This window comes from Bombina bombina, chromosome 6, assembly GCF_027579735.1.
Source record: "Bombina bombina isolate aBomBom1 chromosome 6, aBomBom1.pri, whole genome shotgun sequence".
Taxonomy (NCBI): domain Eukaryota; kingdom Metazoa; phylum Chordata; class Amphibia; order Anura; family Bombinatoridae; genus Bombina; species Bombina bombina.
The window spans coordinates 378,532,724-378,553,201 of NC_069504.1; positions in this window are offsets into that span (position 1 = coordinate 378,532,724).

Genomic DNA, 20,478 nt, shown 5'->3' on the forward strand with positions numbered 1-20,478 from the left:
AATGTCTTTCTTTCCGGATATGGAGAGTCCACAACGTCATTCAATCACTAGTGGGAATATCACTCCTGGCCAGCAGGAGAAGGCAAAGAGCACCACAGCAAAGCTGTTAAGTGTCACTCCCCTACCCATAATCCCCAGTCATTCGACCGAAGGGAAATAGAAAAAGAACTAGTCCTAAAGCCCGTTCACACGGGCCGTGTTGTGTTATATTTAATTTTAATCTCTCTCTCTCTCTCTCTCTCTCTCTCTCTCTCTCTCTCTCCTCTCCCCTGTGCGCCTTCACTTGCCGGTCCTCGCGCTGCTTTGTTTCACTGATCAGCTGTGCTGCCGGGTCCTCGCGCTGCTGCCGGGTGGGTGCGCGTGCGATCAGCTGCAAGAGTTTGTCTGAACTGCGCATGACGGCTTCAGACAAACTCTTGTCTTTTATAATATAGGATAACACAAAGGTGTAGAGGTGCCTGAGGTTTAGTCAAAAATAACTTAATAAAGGGTGGGGTCGTGGACTCTCCATATCAGGAAAGAAAGAAATTTATCAGGTAAGCATACATTTTTCTTTCCTAAGATATGGAGAGTCCACAACGTCATTCAATTACTAGTGGGAACTAATATCTAAGCTAGAGGACACAGAATGAACAGGGAGGGAGAACAAGACAGGCAGACCTAAACAGAAGGCACAACCGCTTGAAGAACCTATCTCCCAAAAGAGGCCTCAGCCGAAGCAAAAGTATTACATTTTTAAAATTTGGAAAAAAAATGCAGAGAGGACCAAGTTGCAGCCTTGCAAAGCTGTTCCACAGAAGCTTCATCTTTCAAATCCCAAGAAGAGGAGACAGCCCTAGTGGAATGAGCTGTAATTCTCTCAGGAGTCTGCTGTCCAGCAGTCTCATAAGCAAAACAAATCATACTTCTCAACCAGAGGGAAAGAAAAGTAGAAATAGCCTTCTGACCCTTAAGCTTTCCTGAGAAACAAACAGGGCAGAAGATTGGCGAAAATCCATAGCCACCTGTAGGTAGAATTTTAGAGCACGCACAACAAGTTGTGCAACAGACCTTCTTTATGAGAAGAAGGATTGGGACAGAAAGAAGGAACAACAATTTCCTGATTAATATTTCTATCCGAAAACACTTTAGGAAGAAACCCCAATTTAGTATGAAGAACTGCCTAATCCACTTGAAAGATAAGGTAAGGCGAATCACATTGCAAATCTGAGAGTTTCGAAACTCTCCGAGCAGTAGAGATAGCAATAAGAGACAAAACCTTCCAAGATAGCAACTTAATATCTATGGAATGCATTTGCTCAAATGGAGCCCGCTGCAAAACTTTAAGAACAAGATAGATTAAGGCTCCAAGGAGAAGCAACAGGTTTAAACACAGGCCTGATTCTGACCAGGGCCTGACAAAAAGATTGAACATCTGGCACATCTCCCAGACACTTGTGTAACAAAATAGATAATGCAGAAATCTGACCTTTCAGAGAACTGACTGACAACCCTTTCTCCAGACCTTCCTGAAGAAAAGACAAAATTATAGGAATCCTGATCCTACTCCAAGAGTAACCCTAGATTCACACCAATAAAGGTATTTACGCCATACCTTATGGTAAATTTTTTGAGTAACAGGCTTGCGAGCCTGGATCATGGTCTCAATGACCAACTCAGAAAATCCACGCTTAGACTGAACTAAGCGTTCAATCTCCAAGCAGTCAGCTTCAGAAAAATGAGATTTGGATGGAGGAATGGACCCTGAGTTAGAAGGTCCTTCCTCAGAGGCAACCTCCAAGACAGCCGAGAAGACATCTTTACTAAGTTTGCATACCAGATTCTGCAAGACCATGCAGCAGCTATTAGAATTACCGTTGCTCTCTCTTGTTTGACACAAGCAATAACTCGTGGAAGGAGCGCAAACAGAGGAAACAGGTATGCTAGATGGAAATCCCAAGGAACCACCAGAGCATCTATCAGAGCGACCTGAGGATCTCTTGACTTTGAACTGTACCTTGGAAGCTTGGCATTCTGCCGAGACACCATCAGATCCAACTCCGGCAACCCCCATTTGAGGGTTAACCTGGAGAACACCTCCAGATGGAGAGCCCACTCCCCCCGGGATGAAATATTTGTCCGCTGAGGAAATCCACTTCCCAGTTGTCCACTTCAGGAATGTGGATGACAACAATTGTGAGCTTCTGCCCACTTAATAATCTGTGCCACCTCCTTTATGGCTAAGGAACTCTGAGTTCCTCCCTGGTGGTTGATGTAAGCCACTGAGGTGATGTTATCTGACTGAAACCTGATAAACTGGGCTAAGGACAATTGAGGCCAAGCCATCAGAGCATTGTAAATTGCTCTCAACTCCAAGATGTATATGGTGAGAGCAGACTCCTCCCGAGTCCATAGTCCCTGCACCTTTAACAAGTCCCAGACTTCTCCCCAGCCTAGCAGCCTGGTGTCTGTAGTCATAATCACCCAGGAAGATCTCTGGAAGCATGTGCCCTGAGACAGATGGTCCTGAGAAAGCCACCACGGGAGAGAGTCTCTTGTCGACTGGTCTAGATCTATCCTCTGAGACAGATCCGAATGGTCTCGGTTTCATTGTCTGAGGATTCATAGGGGCCTATTTATGAAAGGCTTGTCAGTCATGATCTGACATTGCAGATCATGTCCGACAGACCTCGCTGAATGCGGAGAGCAATAAGCTCTCCGCATTCAGCATTGCACCAGCAGCTCTTGTGAACTGCTGGTGCAACACCACCCCTGCAGATTCGCAGCCAATCAGATGCTAGCAGGGGGTGTCAATCAACCCAATCGTATTCGAGCGGGTTGAATTGCGGCGATGTCTGTCCGCTTCCTCAAAGCAGGTGGACAGGTTATGGAGCAGCGGTCTTTAGACCACTGCTCCATAACTTGTGTTTCTGGCGAAGGCTCGCCAGAAACATGAGCTTCAAGCTCCATATGGAGCTTGATAGATATGCCCCATAATTGCAGAGCTCTCAAATGGAATAGAGCAAAGGGAATGATGTCCATGGAAGCGACCATCAGACCAATTACCACCATACATTGAGCCACTGATGGCGAACAGTAGACTGAAGAGAGAGGCAAGAGGAGAGAATTTTGGATTTTCTGACCTCCGTCAGAAAACTTTTCATAGATAGGGAATCTATTATGATCCCTAAGAAAACCCACCCTTGTAGCTGGAACAAGGGAACTCTTTTCCAGATTCACTTTCCAACCGTGGGAACATAGAAAAGACAACAAGATCTCTGTATGAGAGTTTGCTTGTTGAAAAGATGGCGCCTAAACCAATATGTCATCTAGGTATGGCGCCTCTGCAATTCCCCGAGACCTGATCACTGCCAAGAGAGCCCCAAAAACCTTTGAGAAAATTCTTGGAGCTGTGGCAAGGCCAAACAGAAGAGCCACAAACTGAAAGTGTTTGTTTAGAAAGACTAATCTCAGGAATTTGTGATGATCCCTGTGGATGGGAACATGAAGATACGTGTCCTTCAGGTCTATGGTCGTCATGAACTGACCCTCTTGGACCAAATGAAGAATGGAACGAATGGTTTCCATTTTGAACGACGGTACCCAGAGAAAGTTGTAGAGGCACTTTAGGACTAAAATGGGTCAAAAAGTTCCCTCTTTTTTGGGAACCATGAACAGATTTGAATAGAATCCTAGCCCCTGTTCCCTTTCTGGAACTGGAACAATAACTCCAAGGGTGGAAAGGTCCTGAACGCAGTTCAAGAATGCTCTCTTTTTAACTGGTTTGCAGATATTCTTGAGAGGTGAAATCTGCCCCTGGGAGGGAAAGTTTTGAATTCTATTTTGTAACCCTGAATACTTTGTCCACAGCCCAAGGATCTGGAACATCCTGTCTCCACATTTGACAAAACAGGGAAAGTCTCCCCCCACTTGATCCGATTCTGGACCGAGGGGCCCACCCTTCATGCTGACTTAGACTCAGCTGAGGGTTTCTTTGATTGTTTCCCCTTATTCCAAGACTGATTGGGCCTCCAAGAAGACTTGGACTGCTCCTGCTTGGAAGTGGGAGAGGAAGACTTTTGACCTTTGAAGTTACAAAAGAAACGAAAATTACTTTGATGTCCTTTGAATCTGTTCTTCTTGTCTTGCGGTAGAAAAGACCCTTTTCCACCCGTAATATCAGACCAGGTCTGAACAAGGTCTTCCCCTTGTAACGAAGCACCAGAAGCTTGGACTTAAATTTTATCAGCTGACCAAGATTTTAACCACAACCATGTCCGCCGCACATCGATAAATGCCGACAGCATACGCTATCGGCATTTATTATTGCACCAGCAGTTCTTGTGAACTGTTGGTGCAATACCGCCCCTAAGATTCGCGGCCAATCGGCCACTAGCAGGGAGTGTAAATCAGCCCGATCGTACATGATCGGGCGGATTGCTATACGCCATTTCCGAGGTGGCATATGAGTTTCGGAGCAGCAGTTTTAAGACTGCTGTTTCTTAACTCCTGTTTCCAGCGAGCGTGAAGGCTCGCGCGGAAACAAGGGGAACAGGGGCCATTCGGCCCTTGTTAAATAGACCCCACACAGTGCTGCCAGTGGTCCAGACATGTATGCTTCAGTAAGCCTTCATACAAGGGGTCAAATTTATTTGAAATAGTATGCATGGTTTTGATTTTCATGTCTTTTTGATGCATATTAAAATTTACATATATAAAAATAAAAAATGTAGCTATTTTAGCTCATCCTGTGCTTAAAATATCCTGCCTCCCTGGCCCTCTGTGGTGCTGCCATTTATATCCAGCAAAAAGGCATACTACATATGCAGCTTGCTCTTTTATTGGCCAATAAAATGTTTTCAGCAGTCACATATAACGGAAAATAACCTTTCAATCTTTTTAAAACACTTAAAAATAGCACTTTAAATGCTGTTTCTAGGCTTTTATTGACTTTTGCTTTGTACCTTAATTGCATATTCACATTTTGACTTTGTGTTTTTTTAAGGCTTACCGTAGCTTAATTTCACTACATGATGAGACTGCAGTGCTTCCATTTTACTGTTTGTTAATTATACTGGGACATATACATGAATATCACTGGGAAATCTCTGTATCTATTGCAAATATGAACCTAAAAATGTATGACTCAAAGATATTATTGTTTAGAGAATACCTTACCTTTCTTCAACCTTACAATTCAGTTTCTCTAGTAGCTTCATTTTATACACCTGAAATAGAATCCAACCAAACAACACAATAAAAAAAAATCATGTTAAAATCCTGTTTGACAAACCAGTGATGACAAATATATTTGTGTTAGTATTCATAGATTTATTTACCAGATAATGTTAATTTAAGTGGTGCGAGGGCAACATATAATAGTGAAGAAAAAGTTAGCATGACTGGAGACTTGAATTAAAGGGTTAGATGTTTAAGAAAACATCTACATTCTAATATATTAACATAAAGTACAACCCCAATTCCGAAAAAGTTGGGACAGTATGAAAAATGCAAAACAACTAACAAAAAAAATCATTTGAAAATTCAATTCACCCTGTATTATATTGAAAACACATTATTTGATGTATATATTTTTAAATATATACACTCATGTCAAATCTCATCACTGCAACATGTTCCAAAAAAGTTGGGACAATCGACTGTTTAGCACTGTGTAACATCACCTTTTCTTTTAATAACACTTATTAAGCGTTTGCGCACTGATGACACCAGTTGGTTAAAGGGACAGTCTAGGCCAAAATAAACTTTCAGGATTCAGATAGAGTATGTAATTTTAAACAATTTTCAATTTACTTTTATCACCAATTTTGCTTTGTTCTCTTGGTATTCTTAGTTGAAAGCTTAACCTAGGAGGTTCATATGCTAATTTCTTAGACCTTGAAGCCCACCTCTTTCAGATTGCATTTTAACAGTTTTTCACCACTAGAGGGTGTTAGTTCACGTATTTCATACAGATAACACTGTGCTCGTGCACGAGAAGTTATCTGGGAGCAGGCACTGATTGGCTAGACTGCAAGTCTGTCAAAAGAACTGAAAAAAGGGGCAGTTTGCAGAGGCTTAGATACAAGATAATCACAGAGGTTAAAAGTGTATTATTATAAATGTGTTAGTTATTCAAAACTGGGAAATGGGAAATAAAGGGATTATCTATCTTTTAAAACAATAACAATTCTGGTGTAGACTGTCCCTTTAAGTTTAGCAAGCTGAATGTTCCCCCATTCATCCATTATGCATATCTCAATTGTACGGGGCCTTCATTGCCTTATTTTGCATTTCATAATGCGCCACACATTCTTAATCGGAGACAGGTCAGGACTGCAGGCAGGCCATGCTAGCACCCGCACTCTCTGCTTATGCAACCATGGGCTTGTAATCGGGCAGAATGTGGTTTTGACATATTTCTGCTGGAAAACACAGGGATGTCCCTGGAAAAGACGACGTCTGGATAGCAGCATATGTTGCTCCAAAATGTATACTTATCTTTCTGCATTAATGGTATAGGAACAAAAACGGGGTCTTCTTCAAATGAATAAAATAAAGTAAGTTTATTCACCACAACATGAAAAAGAGAGTTGAAGAAACATTTTGATGCGTTTCGGCTGTACTGCACGCCGTATTTATAGACCATCATTAATACATTAATGTGAATTAATGGTACCCTCACAAATGTGCAAGTTACCCCTACCATGGGCACTGACATACCTTCATACCATGACAGATGCTGGCTTTTGGACACTAATAACAGCTTGGATGATCCTTTTCCTCTTTTCCCCGGAGAACACGACGGCTGTTTTTTACAAAAACTATTTGAAATGTTGACTCGTCGGACTACAAACCACGATCCCACTGTACTACTGTCCATCCCAGATGAGACTGAGCCCAGGGAAGTCGGCGGCGCTTCTGGACAGTGTTGGTTTATGTTTTCTGCTTTGCATAGTAAAGCCTTAGCTTGCATCGTTGGATGAAGCGGCGAATGGTGTTGACTGACAAAGGTTTACCAAAGTATTCTTGAGCCCATGTCAGGATATCCATTGCAGACTTATGACGATTTTTGACACAGTGTCATCTGAGGGATTGAAGATCATGCACATTCAGAAGGGGTTTTCGGCCTTGCCCTTTAATGCACCGAGTTTTGACCAGATTCCTTGAATATTTTAATTATATTGTGCACTGTAGAAGGTAAAATGCCCAAAATCCTACCGGTTTTGTCTTTGGGGAATGTTGTTCTCAAAGTGTTGGATTATTTGCTGACACATCTGTTGGCAGTTTGGTGAGCCTCAACCCATCCTTTCTCTTGAAGGACTAGGCCTTTTTTGGAGGCTCCTTATATACTGTGATTACACGATTGCCTCACCTGTTTCACATCACCTTCTTATTTCAACTTGTCACATATCTATTAGTTCTAAATTGCCCCTGTCCCATTTGTTTTGGAACGTGTTGCAGTCATCAGATTTGAAATGAGTGTAAATTTTCAAAAATACATTAAATTCATAAAGTAAAACATCAAATAATGTGTTAATAATATGTTTTAAATATAGTACAGGGTGAATTGAATTTTTAAATGATTCTTTTTTTTTGCATTTTCAATACTGTCCCAACTTTTTTGGAATTGGGGTTGTACATCACACACACACACAGACACACACATACATACACACACACAAACATATACACACACACACAGACACACACAGACACACACACACACATACATACACACACACAAACATATACACACACACACACATATACACACATATGCACACATAAACATATACACACACACACATACACACATTAGTAAACCTTTGTTTCCTAAGTATTAAGTCTAAATTATACCTTAATTCCTCTATTTCCACAGCATTTTCATGTATTTTGTTATGCAAGCTAACAAACAAAAAAAAAATGTTACATTTTAAAGCAGTATTTTAAATTGTGCTCATGCTAAATACTTAAAGTGAATGTCAATTTTCTCATAATTGAAAGTACGTCAATGTAGCTTGTTAGTTTTTCAATTAAACCGCCACTTTATTTTTGTAAAAAAATGAAAAATAAATATTATACTTATATTACCAAATATTCTCCGTTTTCGGGACATGCTCCTCCCACCCGCAACTTCCTTATTTTTTACACTCTTACGTATACAGCGGTCCCACCCGCTGTTTACGTAGTGGCAATGCACTCTCCTGGCTTTGAGATACAGAGCACATGCGTTACAAGCCGATGCCGATGACTAGCAACATAGTTTTCAGTGAATGAATACATTCACTGAATACTATTGTGCAATACAGTTCAGTAACGTTCCATCGTCCCTACGCTGTATTGTATTCAAACTCCTACTATTTCTAATATATTTACATATAAGTATGATTTGAAATTTTTGCCTCAATTATTATGTACCTTATTATCAACAAAATATATATGGATCATTTGATATGAAAAAAATTAAAAAACGGAAACCATCTTTACTGCAAACGTTCTTTACTGTAAATTATATATACTTAGAATGATCAACTTCTAGGTGGGCTTGAATGTTTATGTTCCTTCTTATGTTATATAATTATCATGTTATCAACATTAAAAAAAAAAAAAGGATCTTTACTTTATACGATCTTTACTGTATAGTATATTTACTTGTAATTATGATCTTAGAATTTGTCATCAATTCTTAGGTTCCTTATTATGTTAAAACATATAGATCATTTTACTACTCCCCCGAAAAAATTGTTATACAAAATGTATCTTTTTGTCTGTACAATATGTACATTGATAAATACATTTTTCATTTGTTTGCACTTATTTCAGACAAAACAAACCTTACTATTCTATTGAAAGTATTACTGAGAATCAAAAGATCTAACACTCATAAAAAAAATTGCTGCTTTAAAAACATTCAATATTGCTAAGTCGCATATTTTATACTTTATATAATGCCCAATGAAAGATCGCTATGTTATGCTTACAAACGGAAAGTACTATTATTGATACCATAGCCCATGTACGATCGATACTTTCTACTTACTGCTGGTGACATCTCCCCTAATCCCGGTCCCCAACCACTGACAAGCCATGCACATCCATGTGTACCATCCCATAGACTCAGAAAACAAAAGTCTGCACACCTTTCTCATATTCCTCTTGCATCTAAAGCCACTACCCCTTTCACCTGTGCACTCTGGAACTCTCGCTCTGTTTGCAACAAACTCACTTCTATACATGACCTCTTCATCTCCCGCTCCCTCAACCTTCTGGCCCTAACAGAAACCTGGCTCTCTCCCCTAGACACAGCATCCACTGCTGCTCTGTCACATGGGGGTCTCCACTTCAGCCACACTCCTAGGTCTGGTTATAGACAAGGAGGTGGTGTAGGTATTTTACTTTCCTCTCGTTGCACCTTTCAACAAATACACCCTATCTCTTCCCTCACTTTTCCCTCATTCGAAACCCACATGATTAGCTTATTCTCCCCTCTCTCTGTACGTGTTGCAGTCATATACCGACTCCCTGGCTCCACAACTAAATTTCTAGATCACTTGGCTGCCTGGCTACCCTACTTCCTTTCCTCTGACACCCCTGCCCTCATTCTTGGCGACTTCAACATCCCCCTTAACAATCCCACTGCCTCATCTGCTAAACAACTTCTGCAACTCACTTCCTCCTTCGGTCTGTCACAATGGACTGATTCTCCCACTCACAAAGACAGTCACTCCCTTGACCTGATCTTTAGCTATCGATGCACTCTCTCAAACTTCTCAAACTCCCCTTTTCCTCTGTCTGACCACCATCTCCTTACCTGCAACATTTCATCCCTTCATACAACTCTCCCACCTTCTACTCCTCACACCAAACTTCACAGAAGCATTAGGTCTTTAGATCAGCAACAACTTGCTAATTCCCTTCAACCACTCCTCTAATCCTTCTCCACATTTTCCTGCCCTGAACAATCTATCTGCCACTATAATTCCACCCTTATATCCGTCCTTGACAATCTCGCCCCTCTTACCACTGCTAGGAAATCACACACTCATCCCCAGCCCTGGCATACTCCTCTGACACGGTACCTTCGCAGATGTTCCCGTACTGCTGAACGGCACTGGAGAAAATCACGGAGTTCTGCTGATTTTCTTCATTACAAATTCATCTTGAACTCCTACTACTCTGCCCTTAATCTCCACAAGCAACACTACTTCTCTACCCTTATCTCTAATCTTTCTTCAAACCCAAAACGTCTGTTCTCCACTTTCAATACTCTCCTCCGCCCTCCCCCACTTCCTAATACAACTTCTCTGTCAGCCCAAGACTTGGCCAGTCACTTCATTAACAAAATTGACTCCATCAGACATGAAATCAGCTCTCAACACAATTCCATTCTCTCCCCCCCCTCAAATACTCTCACCCAACCACATCCCTCATAACCTGAAACTTAGTTCATTCTCCCCTGTTACTGAGGATGAAGTTTCAGCACTTATACTGCGCTCTCACCTCACTACCTGTCCCCTTGACCCTATCCCCTCACAGCTACTCCCCTCTCTCTCTGCTACCCTTACCCCTATACTAACACACATTTTCAACCTCTCCCTCAGCACTGGTACATTTCCCTCATCAATGAAACATGCGCTGGTCACACCTATCCTCAAAAAACCTTCCCTTGATCCTACCTCCCAATCCAACTACCGCCCAATTTCCCTCCTCCCTCTTGCTTCAAAGCTTCTCGAAAAACTAGCATATGCACGCCTATCCCATTTCCTTACGTTAAACTCCCTTCTTGACCCGCTGCAATCTGGATTTCGTCCCTATCACTCCACAGAGACAGCTATTGTTAAGGTCACCAACGACCTACTTACAGCTAAATCAAAAGGCCACTTCTCTCTGCTTATCCTCCTTGATCTGTCCGCAGCCTCTGACACTGTCGACCACCCTCTTCTGCTCCAAACCCTCCAATCCTTCGGCATCTGTGACACAGCCCTTTCGTGGCTCTCTTCCTATCTGTCAAACCGTACCTTCAGTGTAGCCTTCTCTGGGGCCTCCTCTGCCCCGTCACCACTTTCTGTCGGAGTACCGCAAGGCTCTGTCCTCGGTCCCCTTCTCTTCTCAATCTATACGTCATCACTAGGTTCCCTAATAAAGTCCCACGGTTTCCAATATCATTTGTATGCCGATGACACCCAAATCTACTTCTCTGCACCAGAACTATCTCCTTCCTTGCTAACCCGTGTCACTAACTGTCTTTCTCACATCTCTTCCTGGATGTCCTCTCACTACCTCAAGCTAAATCTCTCCAAAACTAAGCTCCTCATTTTCCCCCCTTCTTCCAAAATCTCCACCCCCAATATCTCTATAACTGTCGACAACTCCATCATTACCCCTACCCCGCACGCCCGATGTCTCGGGGTCACATTCGACTCAGATCTTTCCTTCACTCCTCACATTCAGTCATTGGCTAAAGCCTGCCGCTTTAACCTTAAAAACATCTCTAAAATTAGACACTTCCTTACACAAGACACAACTAAGATTTTAATCCACTCTCTCATTCTTTCCCGCCTTGATTACTGCAACTCTGTCCTCTCTGGTCTCCCCACCTGCCGCCTAGCTCCTTTACAATCCATAATGAATGCCTCTGCCAGACTCATCTTCCTTACACGTCGCTCTTCATCTGCTGCGCCTCTCTGCCAATCCCTTCACTGGCTTGCTCTTGCCTCTAGGATCAAACACAAAACCCTCACTCTGACATACAAAGCCCTCAACTGCACTGCTCCCCCCTACATCTCAGACCTTATCTCCAGATACTCTCCCTCCCGTCCCCTTCGCTCTGCTCATGACCTACTACTCTCCTCCTCTCTTGTCACCTCATCACACTCCCGTTTACAGGATTTCTCCAGACTGGCTCCCATCTTGTGGAACTCTCTGCCTCGCTCCATAAGACTCTCTTCTAGTTTTAAAAGCTTCAAGTGCTCCCTAAAGACTCTACTGTTCAGGGACGTATACAACCTACGCTAACCTTTCCTAATACCAGTTCCTCTCCTCCACTGCAATCCCCTGAACCCTCTTAGCATGTAAGCCTAATAGTCCAGCTGTTTGTGGATCACCTTCTTAAGAGCTGACTACAACAGTGCAACTCTTGGCAGGGCCCTCTACCATATAATTGTTTTGTTGTACTCCCCCTTTGTTTATAGCGCTGCGGAATCTGTTGGCGCTCTACAAATAACCGATAATAATAATAATAAAATACTTACTAAGCGGTAGCAATTCTGATGAAAAAATGACTAAGTACGAATTAATTGAAATAGCGCATGCGCGAAAAGAGAACGCGCGTAAGAACTCTTTTTTCTCCCTTCTTTCAAACGCAAGCGCATTACGGTAGTGTGGGGGGGGGATTGGATTATTGGTTGACAAGAGCGAGCCTACGATGTCAATCAATAATCCAAGATGGCGGGCGGAGGTTTGAAATGAAGAACGGATCCAAATAAATTAAAAATAATAGGTAATCATAAATTTGTTTAAAAAATTGTGAATTAAAGTGCCCGTTATTTTCACTTCAATTTTTAGACAGTGTTTAGCATGCTGCGTGAATTTACATTCACTTTAACTCACAACTTGTAATATGAGCACAATGAGCATGCTAGTAGCTCTCTCTGAGCTCTCCATTAACAGTATTGGGTGTGCTAATAAAAGTTTCAGCAACACTAATTTGATTAAGTTAACATTTTAACCACCCACTTACCAGATATTACATTGTTTGTTTCCTCCATTTTTCACAAAAATCACTTCCCTTTTGTTTCTAAAAATCCTTATCCTCCACTTTAATAACAAATAATACTAATTTAGCTGCAGATAAAACACATCTCACCTCCTTTCATTCTTCCTAATTTTAACAAGCTGCTGGAGATGTATCCAATAAATCTGATAGTTTCACCATAGATTTATGGACTCAATTCCTCCAATCACTTATAAAATGTCCACATTGTAATATAAATTGATCTCCACTTAACCTGTACTCACTGTAATGCATGCTCTGTGTGCATTAAATTCAATAATCTCGGGGGGGCGGAGTCAACTGCCAAAGCGAGTAGAAGCACATTACAGAAGCTCCTGGATATATTATAATTTTTAAGGGGTTTTGACCCCTATAGTGAGCATATTTCGGACTTTTCATAAGATCCCCTAACTAAGGGTACATGCCACAGTCTTGGAAGGTCTGAAAATTAATGGTAAACTTTATTCTTATCCGGGGAGTTACCTAAATGGATAAACAGGCAGTAGCAAATGTCATGGAAGAAGCTAACTTCATTAAAGGGACCTGTTTCATACATCCTTCTAACGACAATAGGAACACTTGAAGACAGATTATGTACCTTGGTAAGGGATCACTTATCTGGACTATGCGACTCACATATACAGTGGTCTGAGAATATGAGCATGCAACATACAATCCAAGATGGCGCCGGATCACAGTCTGCCGTTACTATTACATTGGAACAGAACGACGATGACAATTGGGTCTCCATGGAGTACAACGAGATAACAAGGATCCCTACGACACTGAAAATGTATTTAGTAGGGTAGTCCAGCCATAACTACAAGCTGGAGCTTACCCCGCCAGATGCCATGGAACCTCCTGACATGTCTTCTCAAAACAGCGGAGTGCAGCCGGCTCAATGGGAAGGAGACAGTGAGAAACCTATTAAGGGTATGTCCCTCTTTGGGTCCCTAACTACTACAGCGACAGCATACAACAATGGTACAGATGCCCTTAAGACAATAGCGGGAGAGAATTTTGATGGGACCTTAGATCAGTGTACTTATACCCGAGTTCTACAACGTTACCAGACCGGCATTGGGTAACTATATTTGAGTCTGATCTGAGAGATCCGCAGCATGTGAGAGACGCTGCTCATTTCGGCTAGTGACTTGGAAAGTTATGTTTATGCCGTGTTTAATGTTCCCAGTAATGTTCAATACAGCCTTTATTAGTAAATACAAATGTAGACGCACCAAGAACTTTTACTTGTTCCGCATGTTAGTACTAACGGCACAGTTATGTTGACTAGTTTTATAAGCCTAAGCTGATTATGTACTTTAACAAAAGATAAATGTTTGATTTAGATTATTCAGTTTTGTTTTTTATATAGATGTGTTCCATAAATACCATGTACATTTACTCATATACCTAATGGTTAAGACCAATGAGCTTACTGCAATATCCTCCCGCCTAGTCATAGGAATATGTCTCTTTGTAACATATACCCGTCGCTGGACATAGGGCCCATGTCCAGACGATGGGTCAACTGTATGATAAACCAGACATGTTTCTAGATTGGTCTAAACCAAAGCAAGTCTTAGCATGTTTTACTGTTAGGGAGGCAGAAGCAACAAGTTAATATGGTTTACTACACCTATGCTTTATAGTATTATAGTTCTCTAGTCTTAAAGTAGTTAGGGAGCATAAATTGAGAGTTCTGCGGTACTTCATAGTCCTACCAGTGGGTGATACCCTTTAACTCTCCCATCACTCAAAACATACCGTCTTCCTAACAGAACTTGTACTTTCCCCCCATACTCCCATCAGCTTATTAGTTAAGCAAAGGAAAATACATCCTATAGTAACCCTTTTTCATATTTTCTATATTCCCCTTAAATCCCTCTCGCGACAAAGGTAATATTTTAGAGGCCCTTAGATGAACCTAGCATTTTATAAGAGGGTAGTGGTTTGTGAACGATTGTATTAAAAGTTAAAGGGGAAACATGATCACAGCTGAGAAAGTTATACATAAGAGGATTGTTTTTTTTTTCATTTTATATGACAAATATCTACAAAGGTTATAAAATGTTGTTATTTCTTGCTGGGATTTTATCTCAATCCTCTAATCAAGGCCTTATTCTTAATATATGTTACAATTTCAATGTAGACGTAGCCTATATTAGTTAGCTTTTATTAGATCTATATGTGATATAACCTTGATGTTATTGTGTGAGATTTAAATTTATACAGTAAAAAATGCAGATTCACAACCTGAGATCCAAAAGTGATCTCTTCCTGATTATAGTTGCCTTCTCTACTGTTACATTTTTTTTTTAAGATATTATGAGGTCCAAGAGTGGCCTTAAAAGGTTTACTTCTAGAAGGCGTACAGTTTAGTGGGTATTAAGTGTGCATATTAACGTTTACAAATGTCTTGTGTCCATGTTTGAAAATAATTGGATTTCTGCTAATTATCTTACATTGTGTAACCTTGCTTATATGACTTATATTGACATACATGTTTGTAAACCCTGAATGAATCTCAATAAAAATAATTTAAAAAAAAAATAAATTCAATAATCTCACAGCTATTCAGCTATTCATAATGTATGTATGTGTACATCTATTGACCTCTCTTTCAATTACTTTGTTAGTCTTCATTTTTTGGCCACTACTAAAAAAATGGAGACAGAGAAGGAGTAGCACTTGGGGTCTTAAATTGTATCTGTTGTATGTTCCTTGTTTCTAATGTATAGCCTATAAAATGTTTACTAAATGCTTGCTCTCTCCTATTCATGTTGCTATCATCTACTGCAGGGATGGGGAACCTTGGCACTCCTAATGTTTCAGAACTACATTACTCATGATACTTAGGCACTCTGAAGTCAAGTTGAGCATCAAGGGAAATGAAGTTCAGAAATATCTGGAGAGCCAAGGTTCCCCATCCCTGATCTACTGTCTTCCTGGACCTAACTCAAGGTCAGATTTCAAGTGGCGCACTATTTAGCACTTTTCCTTGAGCATTAACACCACCAGAAGTAAAGTTTTTTCGTGTGCGGTTAGCGTGCATATTACAATTTTAAAGTAAAACTTTTGAGTGTAAGCGAAATCCTATGCACGTTAACTAAAGGAATTTGGATATTGCAACTGCGTTATGTAATTCTCCCCATACACTTATCGCTCGCTTGCTAACCCAACACCATTTTAATCCACTGTGCTATACCATACAGGAGCTATTAATATTTCACATTCCAATGTTCTTTACATAGGGGTAAATTTTATTTATATTTTTCTGTATATATCTATTAGACTTGTGCGCGGCCGAAAATTCTACTCGAGGTTGGGTGCGGGGGAAGGTACGCTGTGACATCATCACGCAGCACAGCACAGCGTGAGCCCAGACGGAGGCGCGGACACGATAGCGGTGGAGAGGAGGCCGCGTCTGTTGCCGATTCTGAGGTGTGGTGGGCCCTTGGGAGCATCTCTGCCCGGAGTGTCAGGAGGCGTTGTGGCTCAATTGTGGGCTACACCTGGTCTGATATATCCGACGCAGGAGACAGCAAGGGAGAGGCTGTGGCACGAAGGACCGTGCAAGCTGCTACTTACAGCGGTATAGGAAGGGTCCAGTGGCCTGTGTTCTTTTTGGGCTGCCGACCAACCCTGAGGCCTTTTCCTGGTGTAGAAGAAGCGGGTGGAACACCTGGAAGCCACAGAGTTGCCTCCATAGGGGAGGACTTTAACCCCCTGAAGAAAGGAGTAAGGAGAGAGATCCAGGAAGATCTTAGGCAATCGTTGAGGCAAGGGAGGAGAAAAGAGAAAGGTGGGAAGGTAGGAATTCGTTTATTGATTCATGCAATAGGAGAACTGTTGTTATTACTGTTCTTTTCCTGTCCCTCCTATGTTAAGGAGGGTTGCTGAGCTGGAAAGTATAAATGCTTAGCTTTTTTTTTTTTTTTGGGGGGGGGGGGTTTCTTTCCTACCTTCCTGAAATTCCTCTGTTAAAATTAAAATTGACATAAATTTGAGTTCCCCAGGGACTGGCATAAGTTTTTTATTCCCTAAACCTTTTTGACTAAAAGAAAAGAAAAGAAGGAGGGGGAAAAGAGAATTGGTTGCGGATTGTAAATGGTGTGAAAGAGGCCTGTGAGATGTGTCCTTCTGGTCTGTGTTGATAACAAGTTTGAGCCACCAGTTTTGAGCTTGAATCACTTTATCAGATATATGGAGAAATATCACAACCAAGGTAAAATGTCACCAAAAATTAAACAAGTAGATAAAAAAAGCAACAAGGCTGCTGGGGAAATTGCAACACTGGTTTCTGCTTTAATAGGCCCTAAATTGGAAGAAATTCATATAAGATTGAACACAATTTTGGGGGAGCTGAAAAATCAGGCAGAGAGAATAAAAAAACGGATTTCAAATTGCGAGGATACCCAGATTAAGGTACAACTTCAGATGGAGGCTCTGCTGAAACAAAATATATCTCTGACCAACAAAATTGACGAGATGGAAAATAGGTCTAGGCGGAGCAATCTGCGCTTAATTGGTATCCCCGAATCTTTGAGACCCCAAGACCTAAAAAAGTTTGTGGAACAGACTATTCCTGAGTGATTGGGTCTAAATCCAGGGGAGAATATCTTTACAATTGAAAGAATACACAGAATGGGAAGAGAGAGAGATCAGTCAACAACAACTGATAGGAGACCAAGGCCAGTGATAGCGAAGTTTTTAAATTTCCAGGGAAAAAGTGAGATCTTGAGAGCCTACAGGAAACAACAGAATCTATATCATCAAGGAGCGAAGATCCTGCTCTTCCAGGACTTTTCTACTGAAGTTTCACTGAAAAGAAAACAATTCTTGCCTATATGTTCTCGCTTAGTGACTGAAAAGAGGTTCTTCTCCCTGTTGTATCCAGCTAGACTCAGGATAAAATCTGGCACGGACTCCCTCTTTTTTGACTCTCCAGAAGCAGCCCTTTCCTTTTTAGAAAATGAATCAAAGAAGTGGATGGTTTAATGAGAGCCTTCTTTACATTATTCTGTTTGTGTATTTGTGTGTGTATTTCTAGTATGTTGTTCATTAAGCAAAACATTTTTATTTTTTTTATTCTTCTTTTTTTTCCCGGACTAAAAAGTTATATAGTAAAAATGTATTTAATTTTTTTAGAGATTTTTCCTTTTTTCTACGATGCTTCTCTCTTTTGAACAGAAGGGTTTTTTTTTTTTTTGGTTTTGTTTTGTTTTGTTTTTTGAGATTTTTATTTTTATCTATGATGCTCCTCTTTTTTGAACAGAAGGGTTTTTTTTTTTGGTTTTTTTTCTCGCTCTTTCCTTCTTTTTCTCCTCTCTCTCCCATAAGAGAGTTGCTTTTTATTGTAGACTTAATGGGAATGGTTAAAAAGGAGGGAAAGAGAGATGAAAGAAACAAAAGTCAAATTGTGAAACACAGCTGTTTTATTAGGAAGAGAATTTTGTTGTACACGTTTAAGAGAGTTTTTTTCTTTATGGACACAATTAATGTTTGTATAGATAGAAAGAAATCATAGGTATGTGTAAAAAAGGCACGATTCTGAACACAAGAGGTTTAAAGACTTTAGCACGCACCTTTTGGATGCTTGTAATGTTTTTGTTGAGTAAACCCATGAAAGAAGGTATAACACAAATGGGTATCACACTATGGAAGAACAGAGGGTTTTTTAGATTAAGAGAATTTAGTTAAAGAAATTTGCCATATTGTATGAATATAACAATAAGGGTTTTATGGTTTGTCATGGGAAATTTCTCTTGAAAAGAGATATTAGAATGTATAGATACAAAAGTAGGGGTTTAATTGTGTTATTTACACGTGAATTTAAGGGGTTTTTTGGGGGTTTTTTTTTCTTTTCTTTTTTTTTCTCTCTCTCCCTCTCCTCTCCCCTCCTTTAATGGCTCCCTTCTTTAAGATAGATGGTTAAAATATTAACGTGGAATATAGGGGGGATTCATTCCCCAATAAAAAGGAAAGCAGTTTTGAATCTTTTGGGAAAAAAAGACTTTGACATAGTGTGTCTACAGGAAACCCATTTATCAGATAAAGAACATAGAAAGATCAGAGCTCGTTGGTTGGGAGAATCCTTTTTTTCATCTTATATAAAATCGTCTAGAGGAGTGATGGTTTTATTCCATACAAGGTTGGAATATAAAATCTTGAATACATCTATAGATAAAGAGGGAAGATATTTGATTATTAGATTCTCTATTGAAGAGGAAGAATATTTATTGGTTAATATCTATGGCCCTAATGTCTCCAATGAAAAATTTTGGAACCTATTAGTGAAGAAAATGTTTAAATTTCCTAAAGCCAAAATTATACTGGTAGGGGATTTTAATGTTACACCAAACTCATACTTGGACAGAAAGAGAGTGGGAACTCGGAATATGAAAGCCAAATTTAAACCTGCCCAGTTGAATTTCGAAAAGAAAATATCCAATCTACTCCATAATTCATTAAAGCTAGTTGATATATGGAGATTGTTAAATCCTAATAGTCTTGAGTATACGTGTTGTTCTAAGACCCACAATACGCTGTCAAGGTTAGATCTTTTTCTGATTTCGGATGTGTTAGTTCCTAAGGTTGAGAAATGTATTATTGGAGACTTTAGTTTGTCGGATCATGCTCTGGTCACTCTAACTATTGCGGCGAAAAGGAGAGTTTTATTTAACTCTTTTTTATTTCCGACATACCTGCGAGATTCTATTAGCTTTAAGGCTCTTCTAATTAAAACATGGGAAGATTACAGATCTTTCAATAGTCATTGTAGAGATAATGTTCAGCTTTTTTGGGAAACTGCTAAAGCTTATCTGAAAGTGGAAATTTCTAGCTACCTGGCAAAATTAAAGAAAAAGAGAATCTTAGGAAAGATAAAGACCTCTCAGATAAAGTAAGGGAGGCATACACTCTGTTTTTGGAAAGACCTTGTAAGCTGAACATAGACAATTACTTCCAGGTAAAGAAAGAAAGGGAGACATTCCTTTTGGGAGAGACACAGGTACTTTTACATAAGAACAGTGCCAGATTTGCTAAATATGGCAATAAAGTTGGTAAATATATGGCCTCTTTGTTTAAAAGACAATCTAGGAGGAAATCGGTAGCAGCGATAAAAGAGAAGGATCAAGTGTATATAGATCAAGGTCAAATATCGCAACTATTTCAAAGTTTCTACACTGATTTATATACATCTCAATGTTCGGATCCAGAAGGTATTAAAAATTTTCTGGAGGAGATTTATTTCCCTAAAATCTCAGTAGAAGACTGTGAGGGTCTGAACCAACCAATAACAGAGAGGGAAATTCAAAGAACCATCAATTCAATGGCTAGAGGAAAAGCTCCTGGCCCAGATTGCCTCCCGGTTGAATTTTATCAAATCTTGCGAACAGAGATAGGCCCAGTACTGACTGACCTCTACAATACATATTTTGGAACAAAAAATCAGATCTCGGAGAACTTTAAGAGGGCTAATATAATCTTAATTCCAAAGGCTAACAAAGATCCATTAGAGATGACCTCATATAGACCCATTTCGCTGCTTGGCCTTGATTATAAAATATTGATGAAGTTATTGGCTGAAAGATTGAAACCTTTGTTACCAGCAATTGTGCATCAGGATCAGGCAGGTTTTGTCACTGGTAGAGTGACGGAGCTGAATGTAAGGAAAATTCTACAGGTAATTTGCCGATATGGGGGGATCGCTCTGCCCTGCC